Raw genomic sequence first — 13046 nt, forward strand, 5'->3', positions numbered from 1 at the left:
CTCAAGAGCAGGGGATCAAAACCCAAAGCACAGTTATTGCTAAATGAACAGCACAGAGCCATAAGGACAGATATTAACTCATTTTGATGTAGCTGCCTCCAACGCAGCTCAAAAGATATTTTCTTGCATTAATTTCAGGATAAGATTAGGTTAAAGAACTCATTTCCCTCAGACCTGTTTAAGGTTTGTTGTAATAGATATTTTTGGATATTTTCTCTATATAAACCACCCTAATTCATTGTTTAAAGGGTTGGTTGGTTGATAATCCTCATTCTAGACTTGCGTTGTATATTTTTGAGAGCTCTGTAATCAAAGACTGTTGGAACGCTTTGGATGAAGAACTGACTGTTGTGTTATTTAATGGTCAAAGAGTGACTGTGGAATTCATGTGCTACTACATGGCTCAATAAGTGTTTTCCTAACTCTGTTTACTGTTTACATATGTTTATGCACTATTGTGTTACCATCTAAATAGCAAGAAAAAAGAATAGCTTAGGTTTTGCTTGACTGCACCCTATGCTCAGTTCTTGTTATTTCTATATGTTTTCTTTAGAAATGGTTATGAATATGCATACTTAAATGGTCATATTTACCCTGTTTCTTTCACATATGACTGTTTTTTTTAGGAATTCTTGACTGCTCCTAGACAAATTTTCATCCACCTTCCCTCTCTGTTAGCTAATGAAAGATTCTTAGTTTCCTTTCATCTCTGACCTTCATTCCATCTTTATTCCAGCCTGATATTGTTCTATGTGTAGCTATCCTGCTGTATATTCCTCTTGTGACCAAGAAAATGCAACAGCAAGCCCTAATCCATGACTCCATGCCCAATGGTTTGAACTTCTCACACTATGCATCCCAACTCTGCTTGAAAAACATCATCCTTCCCACCAAAATCAAAGCAAAACCCATGTACACCATAACTAGCCTAAAATCAACCCAAAACAAAGTTAAATTTTAAAGAGAGAGCCCTCTCTGACTGCAGGTAGGCTAGGACCTATAGCCCAAATATTGGTTTGTGGTTACCTCGGCCATATCCCTTAAGGAGCCAAGGGACAACCTGAGTGATAACATCATTGGCGACTCCACTGGGGAACTTATTCAGAAAATTCCAAAAAACAAGTTAGAAGTTGGCTCTCAAGAAGAAAACACATAATACTAGGTCAAATCCAAACCCAAATCCACCGACTGTTTTTGAAAATCCCAATTTAATCTCTAGAAACCTTAGCAAAAAAAAACAAGAAGTGTTTGCTAATTCTAGTCCTGAAATAGTTCAACCAAGCTGTTTTCCAACCACTATTAAAGTTTTGTTTCGTTCAACCCCTACTTCCCCTTGTTCATCATCCACCTCTCCAAGCACCTTTTCCACACCTCCATTCACTTGGCATACTACCACCACCACCACTATTATTACAGTTGTTCCAGTTGTTCCACTTATCCCTGTAAATATGGCTAACAGATATGCACCCTTACAGTTACATGCAAATCCAGGGGCTATGCCTCAGGATTATCAAACCAAAATCACATACTTCGATGCTACTAGTTCTGCCATAGCCCTGCAACATACCAAGAAAATGCAGGACTTTTTTGAGAGTTATGAAATAGATGATGATAGTGTAAGAATGAAGATTTTTGTCCAAAGTTTAACAGGAGATGTAAGGCCCTGGTTTAGAGCACTTGCTGCAAATTCCATAGCTAACCCAGATGCCTTTTACCAAGCATTTCTCAGTAGGTGGGAGAAGAAGAAAGATGCTCTGCACATATTGTCCGAGTATGACACTATCAAAAGAGGTCCTCAAGAAGCTATCTTAGACTATTGTGCTAGGTTTAACAATGTTTACAACACTATTCCACAAAACCTGAGACCTCCACCTGATCTTGCGTTATACAAATTCCCTGATGGATTTGATTTAGACATGGCTTATCAGTTAAGAGAAAGAGCCCCTCAAACCTTAGCAGACATGCAGAATGTAGCTGTTAGTGTGGAGGCAAATCTGATTGCCAAGTGAAATAGAGCAAGAGCTGAGAGAAGAACCACTTTCAAAGATGAACCTTCAGCCTTTGAGCAAAAATTGGACACAATCATCAAAGGTATGGACAACTTTGAAAATAGAATGGGAACTATTGAAAGAAAAGCCTCATGGGAAGGACAACAAAACAATCCTATCAGAAATCCAAACTTTAGAAAAAATCAGAACCCAAACGTTGGAAGGGCAAATCCTGACCATGATATAAGACCTCCTTTTCATGAAAACTATGCTGAAGCATCCACATCTAGTGAGCAGACAGAAGACACTCACATAAACTTGATGGGTTTGAAAAGTGAACAACAAGTATTCCTAACCCAAGAAGACCAAGATGACCATGATATAAAGCAATTTCAGACCAAGTCTGGAGAGTCCTTTGACTTCAAACAAGGCTATGATTCAGTTGTCTATGAAGTCCATAAACAATACAAATTGAGAACAAGAACCATTGATGTGTCTGATCCCATCAAGCCAAAGGATGCCAAGCAAGCTAAGAAAGTAAAAGACAAGGCCGCTATCACAGAACCTGCTGATAAAACAGATCCAAAATTAAAGGAAGTGACCATAGAGGATGTATCTGACATGCAACCCTCTAATAACCAGCCTTTTGTATCCTTTCCGTCAAAAGACAATGTAAATAGCACTCCTCAAAGCCTTCCCAAAACAGAGAAATCTCAAGAAGTCACTGATAACCAAGAGAAGATCACTGAAAATACAATTGAAAAGGGAAAATCTGCCAGTCACAATACTAAAACACAGTCAGAAAAACCTTTTGATTTAGAAGCAGAAATTGGTAAATTAAAGATATCTATTCCTCTCTCTGAGCTTTCCAAACATGATGTGTATAGACAGCAAATCAAAAGATCACTGCAAATGCCAGAGAACAGGGATGATGTTAATGTCTTAGATAATCAACCTGAATTACTTTTTGGTCCTGAAGTCAATGGTAAATCAGGACATGGAGCTATTCTACCCTTTTATGTCAGTTTGCACACTCATGATAAAGTGTTGCACAATGCTATGTTTGATTCAGGTGCTTCACACAATCTAATGCCCAAAGCTGTAATCGAGAAGCTAAACCTTGATATCACTAGACCCTACAAAGACTTATTCTCATTTGATTCTAGCCAGGTCAAGTGTTTAGGCTTAATCAAAGACCTTTGTGTGTCTTTAGTCCAATTTCCCAACAAAACGATCCTAATGGACATGGTGGTTGCTGACATTCCACCAAAATATGGCATGCTTTTATCAAGATCTTGGGGAGCAAAACTCCAAGTATCTCTCCAGCTAGACCTCTCCTATGTCACTATTTCAGTCTTTGGGCAACCAAAGAGACTGTACAGAGAAACACTGATGAAGTATGTGGTAAGTAGTGAGGAAAAACCCCAAAACTTTCCCATTTACTCAATCCATTCTGATATGGATTCCTTTATATTGTTCAACAATGATAGCTGCCCTCCCACTGATGAGAAGCCTTTGCCTTTAGAACAAGAAACATGCATCAATCAAGAGTCAATTGCCCATACCCATGAAACTGTTAAAACAATTAGTGCAACCAGTATACAAGAAGAACCACATGAAGCACAAAACCAAGGTCCACCCAATCCTAAAATGACTGAAACTCTTAATACTAACCACAAGCAAGAAATCACATGGTATTTAGAGTTTGATGGTTCTGTTAATAAGCTAGGAGCAGGGGCAGGAATATGGATTCACAATACACATAATATCCATGTAGAGGGTCATGCTTACAAACTAAACTTCAAATGCACCAATAACATGGCAGAGTATGAGGCTCTCTTTTTAGGCCTTAAACTGCTCAAAGCTCTAGGAGCTGCAAAAGTGTCTATTCTAGGTGACTACGATTTGATCATTCAACAGATGAAAGGTAACTTTGTTACTAATGACAATAGGCTAAGAGCTTATAGGTCTGCTGCCACAGAAATACTCAATTCCTTCACCGAATCCAAGCTTGCTAAGATTTCTAGAAACCATAACATGCATGCTCATAGTCTAGCTACATTTGCTAGCACTTGCAAGCTGCCTTTTGAGCCCAGTTACCACTTTACTACTGAGATAAAGCACATGCCTGTTGTCCCTAACAATATCAAAGGTTGGCAAGTGTTTGAGGATGATGCTCAAATCAACAATTTTCTTACCTTACAGTGAGAATTCTCAAGCTTAAACATTGATGAAGATGCCATGGATGACCCACAATAGCAAATGAGCCAAAATGAGAAAACTATAACAACTGAAGCAGCAAATCAAATGCTGCACCCAACCATTTTTAATGAGAAAAACATGAAAGAGCTGAAGCAAATGCATTTAGATGAAATAGCTGAAGCAGAGGCTGAATTCATTGATTTAAAGGACAACTTTTTACCTGTTGGCCTCACTCCATTAGAAGACATATTTGATTCAAATGATGTCCCCAAAGAGCCAAAGATGCAGCCCTCAAATGCTACTGTGGAAGACTGTAATATTGGGACAACAGAGAAGCCCAAAATGATTAAACTGTCCAAGTCTTTGCCTCCCGATCAAAAACCAAAATATGTTGATTTATTTAAAGATTTTCAAGATGTATTTGCCTGGAGTTATGAGGACCTTAAGTCCTATTACACCTCTATTATTCAACATACCATTCCCTTAAAACCAAATCAAAAGCCCTTCAAACAGAAACTAAGGAGAATCAATCTTGTGCTTCTCCCTTTGATTGAGAAAGAAGTGAAAAGAATGTTTAAGGCTGGTATCATAGCACCCATTAGATTTTCATAATGGGTATACAATCTTGTTCCCACAAGGAAGAAAATAGGGGAGATCAGACTATGTGTGGACTTGAGAAATCTGAACCAATTCTCCCTTAAAGATCACTACCCACTGCCAAAAATGGACCACATTATACAAAGAGTAGTGGGGTCTTCAATAAATTCTTTTCTAGATGGCTTTTTGGGTTTTAATCAAATACTTGTTCACCCGGATGACCAAGACAAGACAACCTTTACAACACCATGGGGAACATTTAAGTATGTGAAGATTCCTTTCGGACTAAAGAATGCAGGTGCTACCTTTCAAAGGGCCATGGACATTGCATTTGCCAAGGAAATCCATGATTTCCTAGTGGTTTACCTTGATGACCTTACTCCTTTCTCAAAATTTGATCAAGAGGACCTAAAACATTTGAGACAAGTGTTCCTAACATGTAGGAAATATGGCATTTCCTTGAACCCCAACAAGTCTTTATTTGGCCTTGAAGAAGGCAAATTACTAGGCCATATCATTTCAAAATACGAGATTAGAATTGATCCTGAAAGAATTCAAGCCATCCTTAAAATCCCTTATACAAGAAACATCAAAGAGTTGCAAGCATTCCTAGGAAAGATCAATTTCCTAAGGAGATTTATCCCAAACTTGGCCAAGCTGATAAGAATGCTAAATAAAATGTTAAAGAAGGATTAGAAGGTAAAATGGACTTTAGAGGCCAAGCAAGCATTTGAGGGCATAAAATCTGCCTTAACCCAAGCCCCAGTCCTCACAAGTCCTCAATTTGATAAGGATTTCATCATTTTTTCATTTGCATCTGAACACACCATTGCTGTTGTTCTTTTGCAGAAAGATGATCAGGGAAATGAAAAGCCAATTGCCTTTTTCAGCTGAGCCCTTACAGATGCACCCTTGAAGTACCAAATTATGGATAAGCAAGCATATGCCCTTGTTAAAGCAATCAAAGATTTCAGAATTTACATTTTATATTCACATGTGATTGTTTATGTACCAAATGTTGTTGTAAAAGACATATTAACTCAAGAGGGCATAGAGGGCAAAAGAGGCAAGTGGATTTCCAATATCCTTGAGTATGACATTGAGATAAAACCCACCAAGCTGATAAAGGGACAATTTTTAGCCAAACTGATGTCCGAAACTAATTTTCAAGCCTTAGATATTAATCAACTGGACAATGAACAGGAGCTGGCGACTCCACAGATCAGTCAAGCTTTTTTGCAATCCCCATGGTATGCTGATATATCTTTTATATTTTTAAACCTGTGTGCTCCTCTAGGGTTGTCTAGAACCAAAAAGAGATTTTTAAAAATGAAAGCATCAAAGTTTTGTGTCTTAGATAGTGCCCTGTTTTGGAAAAATCATGAAGGAATATTGTTGAATTGTCTAACTATGAATGAAACTGACAGTGTCATGAAAGAATTCCATGCAGGGGACTGTGGAGGGAACTTATATTGGAAGTCCACTGTTGATAAGATACTAAGGGCTGGTTTCTATTAGCCCTCTTTGTTTGTTGATGTGAGAAAGTTTGTTGTTTCATGCCACAAATGCCAAATCTTTGAAGGCAAAAGAAAGCTTCTGCCCTTGCCCCTTAAACCCATTTCAACCGAGAAGCCTTTTCAACAATGGGGTTTGGACTTCATTGGAGAAATCCATCCATCCTCTTCTGGCCAGCATAAGTGGATTCTAACGGCCACATATTACTTTACCAAGTGGATTGAAGCCATCCCATGTAGGCAAGCCAATGACTCCACCATTATCCAATTCCTTGAAACCAACATTTTGTCCAGATTTGGCTGTCTTGAGAAGATCATTACATATAACGCTGCTGCCTTCAAATCCAAGAAAATGATCAGTTTTTGCCACAAATTCCACATTACCTTGGGTCACTCCATGGCCTATTACCCTCAAGGTAATGGCTTGGCCAAATCATCCAACAAGAGTCTGATTAACATCATTAAGAAAGTCTTGGAGGAGAACAAGAAGAACTGGCACAAAAAGCTTGTAAATGCCCTATGGGCAGACAGATTGTCAACCAAGAGGTCCATAGGGATGAGCCCATATGAGTTATTCTATGGCATGGAGGCCAAGTTCCCCTCTTCTTTGGGAATTCCTGTTGTCAAATTGCTGCAAGAGATGCAGGCAGAGCCAAATGATATCCAAAGAAGAATAAACCAAACCATCCATTTGCAGCAAACAAGAGAGAAAGTGTACGACAGAGCTCAGATTTTACAAAAGAAGCTCAAGAAAATGTTTGACAAAAGAACCAAGGCTGGAGATTTCTACATAGGCAACAAAGTCTTAAGATGGGATTCAAGAAGAGAGGACAAAGGAAAGCATGGCAAGTTTGATTTCTTGTGGAAATGCCCCTTTATTAAATCTGTTGTTCAAGGTAACAACACATATTTTCTGAAGAGTTTAGATGGCATCACAGCTGAAGAAGGCCCTGTCAATGGCTGAATGCTAAAGCACTATCATGATCCCATTTGTTGAAGGCAGCACAGTTCTGTATACTATCTGTACATTAATATTTGTATTTTTAGCACCTTTTTATAGCAAGCCAATAAGAGGGAACAACGCAGCAAATTTTGAAGGAAAGATCAAGGGAAGCTCTATTTCAAATCTCTGTTTTAAAAATAAAAAAAATTCCAAAGAAGTGCTCAAGCAGATTGCAATATGTTTACAAGCACCCAAAAGGCAAGAAGCAGGGTTGTAATGTTTCAGCAATTCAGCTCAAAAGAATAATGCATATCAGCTTATGAGAATTCAGTCAAAGGCATTGACAAGAAGGAAATTTTAAGTTTACAGCAACAAGTGAAGATCAAGGCATTTTGACCTGCTGTTCTTGGCTTTTCATCCTAAAAAACCATCCCCAAGTGGAGCCACTGTTAGCCTCCTATTGCAATAGGTTTCATATTTCATGATTGACTATTTTACATGCCAAATATGTCATCTTTTCACGCTACAAGGTTCCATATTTCCAAGAAGTTCCATTTTGAAGAATCATACCATTTTTGAAGAGTTTTACAGATAAGGGAAAGTCAAACAGCTTAATCTTGGCTTCCCTAGGTTTAAATTGCTTGTTTTAGAAGATAGAGAATGAATATCTGTCCAAACAGCTTAAGCTTGGCAGATCAGTAGCTAGGTAGAGAAATGAAGGAGCTTAACTGCTTAATCTGGGCCCTTGGAAGATATAAGGGTACATTTAGATAGGAGGGCAGTTAAAATAAAAGAAGATAATCAGGGTCTGCAAGTCCAAGTGCACCCATGCAAAAGAAGAAAAAATGCTAGGTAAGTAGGCTGGGTAAGTAGTTTTGTGGTTGCAGAATCAAGCTATGTGATCCATTTCATGTTTTTAAGTGTTGTATCTATTCAGATCACAATTATGAGGCAATTTTTCATTTGGAGGAGCTCAAACGAGGCATGTCTAATTCCCCCTTCTTCTTATTCCCCAAATCACTCACTAATATCCCCTTGAGGACCTTGGGATCTGCCCAACCAGTCCTATTACCACTTCATTTTTGTAAAATACAAAGTCAAGCTTTGACTTTCTTTAGTGAAAAGAAGCCACATTTCTTGTGTAAAAATCATTTCTCCGTAGTTCATTCACTCCCTATGCCTAAGTTTCAGTTCACAAACTTAGCCCCCTACACTTCACCTCACAAATTCATATTAACTTCTAACATTATTATGTAAATCCCTATCTATTTCCCCTCCCCCTCACTAAAAAGCACTAAATAGCTCCCCTATGTACATATTCCTATCCCCTGGCACTATAGCCCTGTAACATCAGTATGGAGAAATGCTAAGTCCATTTGGGGCTTAGCATTAGCCTTTCTGCGTCTTAAACCAGGAGTTAGCTTAACCTCTGGCTAAACTAATAACCATTCCCTTCCCCTCTCTTACCCATAAACCTTAAATATTTTACCCTGCACACTCACATTTCCAGGTTTGGTTTAAATATTTTGATTAAACTATACCCTCGGTGCACAAACTATGTAAAACCCACATTACCCACAAATCCAAAGTTTGAAAGCCTTGTCGTGCAAATATTAATTTAATATTCGGGGGGGGCCCCGCACATAAACCTGCCGCCAGCTCCGCGCTCCGACAGCCCTCCGATCCTCCCTCCCAGATCCGACGGCTCTCGGCGATTTCGGAGCCACCCTGACATCCGACGGTTAGCCTCCGATGGGCTAGCGGTTTCCCCACCGTGCAATGGACGTGTGTCTACCCTTGATTGCATCGGAGCTCCTCTGACAATTACCTCTCTCGTACAGAAGGCAGTTCGATGAAACCACAAACCGCCTTCTATCTATCCGCCCCTGACATTAACGCCACGTCAGCACTACGTCACCTCTGCGTCAACCCCCCCACTGCTACGTGTCACCACCACTGCATTTGCCTCCGTTAGCCACCACGTCACCCTGCCATGTCACTACCGTACCAGGACCCACCGCTGACATCATGCTGATGTCATCACTGAAAAAAGGCACGAAGGGCGAAAATCGCAGCGAAGGATGCCCAGAATGAGAAACTGAGGCAGTTTTTTATGTGCGATTAGCGCTTAGCGCTAATCGCGTGTTGCTAAGAAAAAATGATCAAAATGGAAGGCTGCCTATTGCTCGGCTACCTGCAAAACCCAAAAATTCGCAATTTGACAGGATTTCTTCATAAAGGTTCATATTTAATCGGGCAACGCCGATAGCATTCTAGAGGCCACGAAAAACATTTGCAGCAACTATTTTTTCCTTGAAAGGGCAGAAAGGGGGCAATTCGACAGTTTCAAACGTATCAAGAGAGAGAAAGTGGCCTGAATCAACTGTGAAAGAGTATCAGAGGAAAGATGAAGCCCAGATTAAATTGAAGAGTATTAGTGAAGCGGCAAAGAGTATCAGATCGGCAATACCAAAGCAGGTGAACATTAAAGGCTACCAAGCAAAGTCAAAAAAAGCGGTGAAGCCATTTAAGGTTCTCAGATCACAGTTAATGCACATCAAAGCCACTCAAGAGCAGGGGATCAAAACCCAAAGCACAGTTATGGCTAAATGAACAGCACAGAGCCATAAGGATAGATATTAACTCATTTTGATGTAGCTGCCTCCAGCACAGCTCAAAAGATATTTTCTTGCATTAATTTCAGGATAAGATTAGGTTAAAGAACTCATTTCCCTCAGACCTGTTTAAGGTCTGCTGTAATAGATATTTTTGGATATTTTCTCTATATAAACCACCCTAATTCATTGTTTAAAGGGTTGGTTGGTTGATAATCCTCATTCTAGACTTGCGTTGTATGTTTTTGAGAGCTTTGTAATCAAAGACTGCTGGAACGCTTTGGATGAAGAACTGACTCTTGTGTTATTTAATGGTCAAAGAGTGATTGTGGAATTCCTATGCTACTACATGGCTCAATAAGTGTTTTCCTAACTCTGTTTCCTGTTTACATATGTTTATGCACTATTGTGTTACCATCTAAATAGCAAGAAAAAATAATAGCTTAGGTTTTGCTTGACTACACCCTATGCTCAGTTCTTGTTATTTCTATATGTTTTCTTCAGAAATGGTTATGAATATGCATACTTAAATGATCATATTTACCCTGTTTCTTTCACATATGACTGTTTTTTTTAGGAATTCTTGACTGCTCCTAGACAAACTTTCATCCACCTTCCCTCTCTATTAGCTAATGAAATATTCTTAGTTGCCTTTCATCTCTGACCTTCATTCCATCTTTATTCCAGCCTAATATTGTTCTATGTGTAGCTATCCTGCTCTATATTCCTCTTGTGACCAAGAAAATGCAACAACAAGCCCTAATCCATGACTCCATGCCCAATGGTTTGAACTTCTCACACTATGCATCCCAACTCTGCTTGAAAAACATCATCCTTCCGACCAAAATCAAAACAAAACCCATGTACACCATAACTAGCCTAAAATCAACCCAAAACAAAGTTAAATTTTAAAGAGAGAGCCCTCTCTGACTGCAGGTAGGCTAGGACCTGCAGCCCAAAGATTGGTTTGTGGTTACCTCGGTCGTATCCCTTAAGGAGCCAAGGGACAACCTGAGTGATAACACCATACATCACTAGTCCCAGTAGTGGGAAATTGGAGCTACTCCTCGCTCCTCAAAGAACAGACTACAGAATCTCAAGGCTATGTGGGAGGAGCCAAGGTGAAAATTCCTTTCTCATACAATGGGAGGGGTATATCTAGCAAATGGTGATGCTTTACCCTTTTGAATCTTGGACTACCCTCGTGACTCTTCAACTAACATGACTTTTCGACTTCTATGTGCGTCCATTTGACTTCACTTTACATTACATTTAGTTACAATGGATATGGCTCATAATGGTGATGTGGTCGAGACAGATCATGACACAACTCGAAATGAAAATGCTGACATGTACTGGTTAATTGTGGTGTCCATGTCAAGCTGTTGCGCTGCTGAGTGATGGATGCACTCTTGGCGTGCTTTGTCTTTTCCTCCGCATGGCATAGTGTTGTGGGGTCTTCGATGGTCTTGGTATTGCTTGATGGTTCAATGCATGTGTTCCTTTCGCTTGGTCCTTGATATGCTTGGTATATATATATTATTTTCCATTTTTTTCTAATTCCCCGCCCAACTTTTTTTGGTGGAAAATTTCAAAAAGTTGGCTTGATCGAGATCATGTATAACCTCAAGTTACACATGAGCTTGATTGAAGGTTTTTTTTTAAGCCCTCAAATAGCTCAATCAAGGGCTTAAAGATTGCTTGATCGAACATTTAAAATGGCTTGACCAAGGTGAATTTTTTCATCAACAAATGGACCTCACTTGCCAAAAAGTGTAACCCAACTTCATGTTTTCACCCATAGGCAACCATGTTTAAAAACCAAAATTGTAATACGACAAATAATTATCAATGTCACAATGTATTGAACACATTTCAATGTCATAATCCAATGAAGAAAAATCGACATAACAATGCGATGAACATAAATCATTGTCACATCTGATGAGAAAAAGATTCCCATAGCATTGTGACGAACACTAATCAACGTTGCAATGTGATAAACAAAAAATTAACATTGTAATGTGTATAAACAAAACTTAATTCATGGCTAATCATGGTTAACTAAGGTTTACCATAGCTAGTCATAGTCATCCTTGTGAATCTTAGTCAACTATAGTTAACTATGGTTAAGCTTAGTCGATCATTACCAAACATGGTCATCTTTGATCAACCATAGTCAATATATAGTTAACCATTCAACCATTCTCAACTCCAATCGATAATGAGTAAGCACTTATAAACCATAACGACCATACTCAACCATGGTCAACCATAGTTAATCATTGTTAACACGAGTCAATATGGCCAACCATACTTAGTTATGGTCACCATGTTTAATTATGGCCAACTATGGTCGCCATGTTTAATTATGGCCAACTATGGTCATCATGGTCAATCATCTTCAACCATAGTTGACTCTATTTTCTATGGTTGACCATAGTCAACCATGGTCAACCATCCACTGTAGTTAGCCATTGTAAATGATGGTCAATGATGATAAGCTATGCCCAACCATGGTCAACTCTAGTTGGTTATTGTCAAACTTTGAAAACCATGCTCAACCCATGCTCAACATAGAAAAAGGTGGTCAAACATGTTCAACCTAGTTCACCATCGTTGACCATGGTCAACCATGGCCATCTATTATCAACATGGATGACTATAATATATGATGGAAAATTATGGTTAGCCATGGTGAAATCAATTCAACCATTTTAACCCTTGCTCATCATCATCAACTATGGTTAATATACCAAACCATAGTCAATCATAATCTATTATAGTCAAATATAATAAGTTGTGAACAACCTGGGTCATCCATAGTCAACTCTCTAATGACCATAATAAGCCCTTGTTAACCATAACTTGAACATATTTATTCATAGTCAACCATAGTAAACCATGGTCTATTAATCATCTCCATGCACATAGACCATCAACTAGCACAACCACATTATTAAATGTGGTTGATATGTGTGGCATTTTCCACCTTTTATATGTCAATATACATATCAAAATGGCATTGATGAGTGTATATCAACCACATTTACCAATATTATTGCGCTAGTATTTGTTTGAGTGAATGACTAACTTCATTTTACTATATCAAATTTATTTATTACTTCCTTTAATTAAAAAATATGCTATGTAAATCAATTTTCTAATGTTTTAATAAATTAATTTT

This window comes from Pinus tabuliformis, chromosome J (assembly GCF_031772625.1).
Source record: "Pinus tabuliformis cultivar Carrire ecotype Pingquan chromosome J, CPIR1, whole genome shotgun sequence".
Classification (NCBI taxonomy): Eukaryota; Viridiplantae; Streptophyta; class Pinopsida; order Pinales; family Pinaceae; genus Pinus; species Pinus tabuliformis.